This window comes from Cricetulus griseus (assembly GCF_003668045.3).
Source record: "Cricetulus griseus strain 17A/GY chromosome 1 unlocalized genomic scaffold, alternate assembly CriGri-PICRH-1.0 chr1_0, whole genome shotgun sequence".
NCBI classification, from domain to species: Eukaryota; Metazoa; Chordata; class Mammalia; order Rodentia; family Cricetidae; genus Cricetulus; species Cricetulus griseus.
The window spans coordinates 262,039,733-262,048,827 of record NW_023276806.1 but is presented as its reverse complement, the minus strand read 5'-3'; positions in this window follow the sequence as shown (position 1 = coordinate 262,048,827).

The window sequence follows — 9,095 nt, the reverse complement described above, 5'->3', positions numbered from 1 at the left end:
GGTTGCACTTTGAAAATGTTCTCTAAGATAACCTCCCAGAACTGGCCACATCTGGTCTGGAGGCCATTGCATAATACTGCACTTTCAGGGCTGGGTTCTAAGGTTCACATAAGAGGGAAAACACAATGTGTGTGTGTGTGTGTGTGTGTGTGTGTGTGTGTGTGTGTGTGTGTGTGTGTGTGTGGTGTGTGTGTGTGTGGTGTGTGTGTGTGGTGTGTGTGTGTGGGGGGGTTGTTTTCCAATGTAGGGCCACAGAGCATTCCAAATACAAGCCAGGGCACAGGTGCTGCACAGTGTCATGGAACTGGGAGAGGCTTGTGAGCAGCCAGTCCCATCCTCACTGACACTGGGCATTGCCAGCTCTTTAAGTTTTACCTTGGTGCTTGAGTTTGAGTTGCCCTGTCTGTGATGTGGCCATGCCGGCCACTGTGGTAGAGCGCCAGGATATGTGGATCCGCTGAGAAGTGATGCTTCACACTGTTGCTTCATCTCATTGGGTTCTCTTAAACCACTACTGAGTTGTAGGGCTTCTTATGAACTATGAATATGTTATTTTCCATATATGTATGGATACATGTATACATACATGCATTTACTCCAGCACCCACATGGTAGGATGGAATAGTTGATTCCTGAAACTTGCCCTCTATTCTGGCTTCTGTGGGCACCAGCACTCAACACACACACACACACACACACACACACACACACACACACACACACACACACTACATATAAATAAACAAACAAACCAATGTAAACAAAAACAAAACCAAATATCCCCCTAGCGAGAGCCCTTATTCTGATGTCTAGAACCATAGATTTAGCTTTTCTGTTCTTGGACTTCCTATACCCAGGAGTGGGTGACATACACTACTGTGCTGGCTTCTTTTGTTCAAAGGGAGACTTTGAGAGTCATTCACATTGTCCTGTAACCTTACTGTTTATTTTTAATTGTTGCATAACATTCAACATGTGAATCGTGTTTGCGTTTATTTATTCATTCTCTAGTTGGTGGACAATTAAGTTGCTTCCTGCCTTTGGCTTCTTAAAATGAAGCTACTAGCAGGGAGTGGTGGCACACACCTTTTCTCCCAGCACTTGGAGGCCATCGCTCTGCAGAGCAGAGCTCAAAGGGACAGATTAAAGTGAGAACTGGAACAGCCCATTTGTCTTTCTCTCAACAGCCACTCTGAGATCTCACAGAGATGCAGGGCTTCCTTTCTGTAGAGCTCAGGACCCTGTCCTGGGATGCCTGCTCACTTTCCTGCCTCTTCCCCTGTAGAGCTCAGGGTCCCACCTCACACTGCCTGTTCAGACTCCTAGTTCTGGAAGTTCTGTTTTGGACCATTTTTCCTTTGACACCAGCATAACTAGCATGTATTTCCCCGTGATCCTTCTTAGCTGCCTTTTAGACAGGACATTCTAAAGCAGCGGGTCTCCACCTGTGGGTGGAGACCCCTTTGGGGGTCAAACAATCCTTTCACAGGGGTCACCTAAAAGCATCAGAAAGCACAGATGTTTCTATCACGATTCATAACAGTAGCAAAATTCTAAAGTAGCAACAAAATCATTTTATGCTTGGGGGTTACCACAGCATGAAGGGGGTGTATTAAAGGGTTACAGCATGAGGAAGGTTGAGAGCCACTGCTCTAAGGAAACATTTTCCTGTCTGTCACCTCAACAATAGACCAATAGCAGAAACCAACCCAGGAGGCTGCTCACTCTGAGATCCTCCTGGGGACTTGGGGTCTTGCATTGCTCTTTCTGCTGTGGTGGGAGTTGGAAGATTTTCACACTTAACTTTTCTCTGGTCTCATCAGGGAGTTGTCTCTCATCTGGACCCTGTGGACTCTTCCCTTTAAGATGCTGAAAAAGCTAAATGCTTCCATTCAAACACAGGACTTGAGAGGATGAAGAACCTGTCCTGAAATCCCTTCCTAACCAGGGGGGTAGTGTAGAGGGTGTGAGACACAGTCCCACAGTAATTGCCTGGATGTATTTATGTGACATCTTTCCTGTCATTTCGATGCAAGGAGAGGATCTTGGGAAGGGTGATCTTTCCAGACAAAAGTAATAGAGGGCACTGTATTTCAGAACCCTCAGCCTGAGGCCTTCAGAGAATGAGCCCCGTCTTCATGTGCTATGAGCAGTGACCCTACTAATGTTAGCCTCTTTCATGAGGTATGAGTCTGTCCCTCATATTATGTGGGAGGTGAGAATAGTGTCCTTGTGTGGTGTCCCCAACCAGTAATGTCATCAGGACCTTGGGCAACATGGCTGGAAGAGGGACTAAGTTATGTTGACACTGGTGTTGGCCTCTCATTTCTTTGGTTTGCTGTTGAAGGCCCCCTACAATAGGGTAGATGCCAGTGACCTCACTTTCTGGGAAGCCAGTGTGTGGCATTGCTTCTTCTGCTCATATTTCCAGCCATTCCTCAACAGCCAGTCGGGGAGGCTAATTATTTTGCCATCAGTGTTCTCTGTGGTAGGAGTGGCTCTCAGATGCCTACACATACAGCCTCATCTGGTGATTTCTAGGACTCAAGGACATCTGAGGAAATCCGCAACCTAGACCTGAGGCCCTGGACTTGTCTCTAAGACCACAGTTTATCATAGGGGTGGCTGGTCCTGAGATCTCCAAGGGTCAGGCACCAGGACTGAATTGGGCCTGGGGTCAGAATCCTTGTGAGCTCCTCCCAACCCAAGCACTGCCCTCAGGTGAAGATCCAAAGAACCTCTGCTCCAGGACCTACCTCTGCTCCAGGACCTGACTGGGATGACTGAGGCCTCTCTTATGTGCCTGGTCTGAGCAGCCATCTCTGTAGGGGGAGGGGGCAATTGAACAATGTGGTCAGTCCATGTGTCTAGAGCTTCCTGCTGATTGTCCCCTGGGGCTTCTCACCTCAACTGCCCTATTCTTGCCATTCCCACCACAAGGGGCACTTTCAGTGCTTCTGTAACTTTGGGGGCCATCTTGGAGAAGATATCAAAGACAAACCTGTGGGCAGATCCCATATCCCCAACTGGCAAAAAGGTCTGTGGAGGAGGAGGCAAAGCCCCTGGAAAAGCATGGAGCTGTCATGGTATCGTGAAGGGCATCTGCCCAAGGGTGGACAGACAAGCAAGACAGGGCGCTTCAGGAGCTTGAGGCACAAAGTCACTCTCCACTCACTTCATGCCACAGTTGTAGGAAGACTGACTCTGGGTTGGTTTGTTTCCTGTGGTATTTTCCCTCAGGCTTGGCAAAGGCCTGTCCGTGGACATGATCCACATCAGAAACCTTACAGGCCTCAGACCTGGGATGAAGAGGTGGGCTCAGACAGGTGCTATTTTCCACAGCACCACAGGCTTCACATGGTGGCCAGGCTGAGCCTGAATACAACTTGTCCTTCAATGATTCAGACATGGAGGGCTGTCTCTTAATTCCCAGGACTCAAGCCAGTGCCACCCTGTATCCATGAAGGGATCTGAATGCCACAGGACTCCTCAAAAGTGTTTGTGGAACTACCCAGAAAAGAGAACAGGAAGAACCAGACTCACCCTATCCACCAACTCCAGGCTTCTCTCATCCTGTGGCCTCCTTTTCCTGGAGCACTGTGGCCTTATGGGTCACGGAGAAGGGAGTAGATGAGGCCATGTGGTCTGTCTCAGTGCTTGTCAGGAGTAGTTCATTGGGCTTTGGCACCCAGCTGAGACTCTCCATTCTGTGGCTGGGAAGTAGCCTCTGGGTCTTGGTTAGATCCCTGTCCTACAGGGGAGAGTGTAACAACAGGACTGGCTAGCATGTGCGGGGCAGCTCACCACCCTACCTAATGAGTTGAGGAATTCAGGCGCCTCTTCAACAAGCCTGGTCACCTTTGCTGCTGCTTCACCCCCCTTCCTACCCTCCCAGGACAGGTGACCCCATTGTGCATCACAGCTCCAAGCCATCGGTTACTTGGATGCCCCTGGAATGTTCTTTTCTGGGTAAGCCTGTGAAAATCTATCCAAGGCTTCAAGACACACACATCACTTTGGGGTTGGAGCTGGGGGTCAATGAATTTATGAATCCATGTCTTAAAAATGAAGTTTGTTTTTGTACTGCAGATCTTGGGTATGAATTAGATAATGTTGGCTTTGAAATATGGATTCTTCAGCAAACCCTCAGCCAGAAAGACTTGAGAGACCCATCTTAGCCAGGCTCCAGCTCCCACAGGCCAGTGGACTTCATATCCTACCCCAGCTGTGCCATAATGCTCCCTTCCTGGGAAAGAACACTCCAACTGACACATGTTTCATGAGGCCTGAGAGATTTGGCTGTGGGGTTCTATGAAAAGAGGAAGTTGCAATTTAAATGAAGATAATACTGGTTGATTTTTAGAGATCCTCAAATTCATGTCTGGGCTCCCTGGAAGGATGGCGTGAGTTTAGTTAGGGTAGTCCTACCCTGCTGTTCTCTGGTGCAGGGCTAAGACCACCATGCTGGCCTACCTTGTCCCTTCTAGTGACCCCCACAGTCCTACCTGGGATTTCCCAGAACTAGCCCCTGGTGAAACTCATAGATGTGCAGGACAGGAAGGAGGTAGCATTCCTCTGGGTCTGGGAGAAGGAAATGCTCCCTTGTCCTTGGCAGAGAGTCGCAGCTGGTTTGTCTCCAGGGCCGATTGCAGTTTCCAGAGAAGCTGCTGGCTGTAGACAAAGACATCTGCTTTATGTAAGAGGTGCAGTTCAAACTTGGCTAAGATAACCGGTTTCTTCAGAGCCTGGCTTTTGGATATCATTTGTTTTCTGAAAGTGTGCCTTTTCAGGGTAAAGAAGGAATAATAGGTAAAAAGGGTTTGGAGTGTGGTGTCCATTCCCCTACACCTGAGCTTGGAACAGTCACCCACTTTCTCGTCTTCATAGGCCAGCACCAACCCCATGCCTTGTCTGAATCAAGTTCCTTTCTTCTCCTTCTCCTTCTTATAATTATCAACTTCATCTTCATTCACAAATCCGTGAGACTACAGAGGAGAGAGAACCGTCCTGGGCCACTGGCACCCCTCTCCCAGGCCACCTACTGTTTGTTTTGCCATACCTTTGTGATTTTGTGGCATTAGGATGAACCACAGACATCCAGCACTTCACAGCCAGTGCCTGGTATTCATCCCAACAGAAACCAGGGTCTCTCTGAACCAACCTCACACCAAAATACCCAACCCACCTTAAACTAGCTCCAGAACCTTCTCTAGCATCCAGGCCCTATCTCATCCCCTGCTCTTCACATCTGGTTTTTATAGTCATTTTTTTTTTCATCTAGGTTTTATGACTCCTTGAGCTTCCTGCAGGCATCTCTGTCTCCATTGGCCTCGGGTGGGGAGGGATGAAGATGCTGAGGCGTGGGACATGTGTGATTTATGTGAACCACAGATAAGAGTTAGATTTGAGCATTTCAACTTGTTCTTATAACAGGACAGTTCTTCTCACAAATTTTATTTAAATGTTTCAAATGCATAAAACTTGACCTGGCCCAAAAGAGTCCCCTGCCCACTCCTTGTCTCAGAAGGAAATTGATAGTTCCTGGGAAGTTCTTTTAAAAATAATATTTTTAAATTAATTCTTCAAAAATTTCTTCATGTATACAATGAATTTTGAAATATACCCCTGACACCTCCACCTAATCCCTTCTTGACCCACTCATAGCCCCTACTAACTTGGCCCTTCCTCAAACAAACAAACGAAAAAACAAATCCAGTTTGTGCTGCCCATAGACCCATAGGTGTGGAGCTATCCATTGGAGAATGCTTGACCTACTGGGATCATATTCTTAAAGAAAACTGACTCTGGTTCTCAGAAGGACCACCAACTATCAATGGCTCCTTACCTCGAGGTAAGGGTCCATGGGCCCTTGAGGTTCTTTGTGATATGTCGATGGCTAGTTTTATGTTAACTTAACACAAGGTAGAGTTCTTTTTGGAAGAGGAGACCTCAGTTGAGAAAATGCCCTCCACCAGACTGGTCTGTGGGTTAGCCTATGGTGCATTTTCTTGGTTGAGGATTGATGTGGAAGGGCCAAGCTCACTGAGGGGCAGGTAGTACCACCCTGGGAGAGGTAACCCTAGGTGCTATAAAAAAGCTGGCTGAGCAAGCCATGAGGAGCAAACTGGAGTAAGCAGCACTCATCCATGGCTTCTGCTTCAACATTTATCTCTAGTTCCTGCACTGCTTGAGGTCCTGTTCTGGCTTCCTTCAATGATAAATGGCGATGTGGAAATAAAAGCTGAGATCAGTCCTTTCCTCCCCGTCATGGTGTTTTAACACCAACAATTGATACTCTAAGACAAATATTAGTACCAGGAGTCAGGTGTTGCTGGGACAGACCTGATTGCTATTTTTGGAAGGACTGAGGCATGCAGTCAGCCTGAGTCAATGGAACAAGTTTGTGTGTTGTGAGCTGTAGAGCCAGAAAAGTGCAACTGTCCAAGTCCTTTGGGGCCCGGAAGCTTGTACACGAACCTCAGACATTGGACACTAAGTTATTCAGCACTGTTGGAGTTTAGTTTTGCTTTGTTTAGATTGTGACTGTGCCCTGACTCTTTTTTTTTTTTTTTTTTTTGGTTTTTTGAGACAGGGTTTCTCTGTGTAGCTTTGGCTGTCCTGACACTTGCTCTGGAGACCAGGCTGGTCTCGAATTCACAGAGATCCGCCTGCCTCTGCCTCCCAAGTGCTGGGATTAAAGGCGTGTGCCACCAACGCCCGGCGCCCTGACTCTTTTACAGTGAGAAAGTATATAACTTTTTTTTTTTTACAGGAGCCCATAATTGACAGATTTTGGAGTTTTAGAGAGACTTTAGATATTTTTTAAAAAGACTTTGGATATGGTAAAGAGATTAAACTCAAAGTGTTTGAATTTGTAAAGATTGTGGGACTTTTTAAAAGTCGAGGTGTTTTAATGTTTGATTGTGATACAGGATCTTGGGGACAAGCAAGACAGGAAAGGTTGTGGTTGAATATGATGTGTGTCTGTGTGTCTGTGTCAAGTTGACAAGGAGTCGGTTGGGCTGGCTAGTTTTATGTTAACTTGACACAAGCTAGAGTCATTTTGGAAGCAGGAACCTCAATTGAGAAAATGTCCCCACCAGATTTGCCTGTGGGCAAACCTGTGGTACATTTTCTTGGTTGATTATTGATGTGGGAGGGCCAAGCTCCTGGGCAATACCATCCCTGGGGTGGTCGTCCTGGGTGCTATAAGAAGGCAGGCTGAACAAGCTATGAGGAGCAATTCAGTAAGCAGCATGCCTCTGTGGCCTGTGCATCAGCTCCTGTATCCAGGTTCCTGGCCCACTTGATTTCCATCAATGATGAACCTTGGTGTGGAAGTAGAAACAAAATTAACTATTTCCTCCCCAAGTTGCTTGTGTTAAGGATGTTTTGTCACCAGCAATTAAAACCCTAAGACAGACAACTTTTGTTTTTATAGATGTGTGTTTATTATTATTTTTATTTTAAAAACAATCTTATTTTACATACCAATCCCAATTCCCTCTCGCTCCCATCCTCCGACTCCTCTTCTCCCCACTATCTCCCCACCCCACCCACCATCCAGAAAGGGTGAGGCTTCCCCTGGGGATTCATCAAAGTCAAGACACACAGCTTTTTACACAACATGTAGTTAGTGGTAGTTTTGAAGATGTTTTGTATTGTAATGTGGTGTTTGGCAATTTTTTTTAAACCTTGCTTGTGTTCTGCTTAACTATTGTGTTTTCCAATTTTGTGTTTTTAAGGGTTTTGTGTGAGTGTGTGTTTTGTTTGTTTTTGTTTCCTTTGCTTTAGTCTACCTTGTTTATTTTCTAGAGAAAGAAAAAGAAGACAGAGTTGGACAGGTGGGAGGAGGAGAAAATCTGGGAAGAGGCAAGAGAGGGGAACTGTCATCAGAATATATTGTATGAAAAATATTTTCAATTAAAAGGAAGAGATGGGTCGGGGTCATAAGAAAATCACTACAATTCAAACTATTTTGACAAGGCAAAAGATTTTCCTTCTACAAAAGGATACATAGCTTAATTAGACAGACAAGTAAGCCATAACAGTCATCAGGGGCCCTGCTGTGATTTTCCTCCCTCAAAGGGGTCTTGTGCCTCATCTCCCCAGTTTTCTTATACTGCTGGCTAATTTAAAGCATCATACTTGATAATCAGAATACAACTGTGAGCACCCAGATGCAATTTTGAGCCTATATCCTGATTTCAGGAAACCCTGCAGGAATTTGAATTTCTGCAAGGTAACTTCACTACAATTTTTAGGTGGCATTTTGTCTTATTTAACCTTTTTTTTTTTTTGTAGAAAAGAGTACATTTTGTTTACATTTTCTACACAAGAAAGAGGTCTGACTTTCTCAGAGCAAGTGGTACCCCTTTCCAGGGCTTGTCACTTTTTGTTGGCCAGAGGTACCCAGGCGGGCTCCCTGAATCCTCACACCAATATGGGCTGTTGGGGCTTCCATCAACCCAACAATGAGCGTGAGTTTGCATCTATCCAAGTCCAAGTAATGGCACTGGCATTTGTTTGTGCATCAATGGTTCTGACAGCCATTCTCCTGACAGGTCCGTTCATGGCTTGCCCTACTCTGTCTTTGTTTTTGTTTTTTTGTTCATGTTTCTGAAGACTCTTCAGATGAAATGGATTGGTCTGTGTGACTACTTGCAAGGGATCCTAACTCCTACCCTGACATTTCCTCTGGTCACATAGAATCTTACACAGTATTGGGAAGGGTTTTTTGTATCCAGGTCATGGAGCAATTCCCAAGCCATTCTCATACTTGTATGAGCCATAGTTTATTTCTGGTCTTTGATCTACTTGGAACTTGCCCTACAGTGTCTCCTGTGACACACAGGGACCTCGGAGAAGCTCATGTGGCTCTGATTATGCTCCTATACCCTCTCCCTGCCATGGGTATGTATGTGGTTGATCTGGCTCTCTGCCTCTGGCTTCTTTACACACCAATGCTGCGCCGTTTGCTGCGAACACTTGAGAGTATTTTTAACATCTGCTGGAGACAGCCCCACACCCCTGCCATTGCTTAATTGTTTCCAGGGTTCCCCAGACTCTTCCTGCTTATTTTTTCATATGGGTTT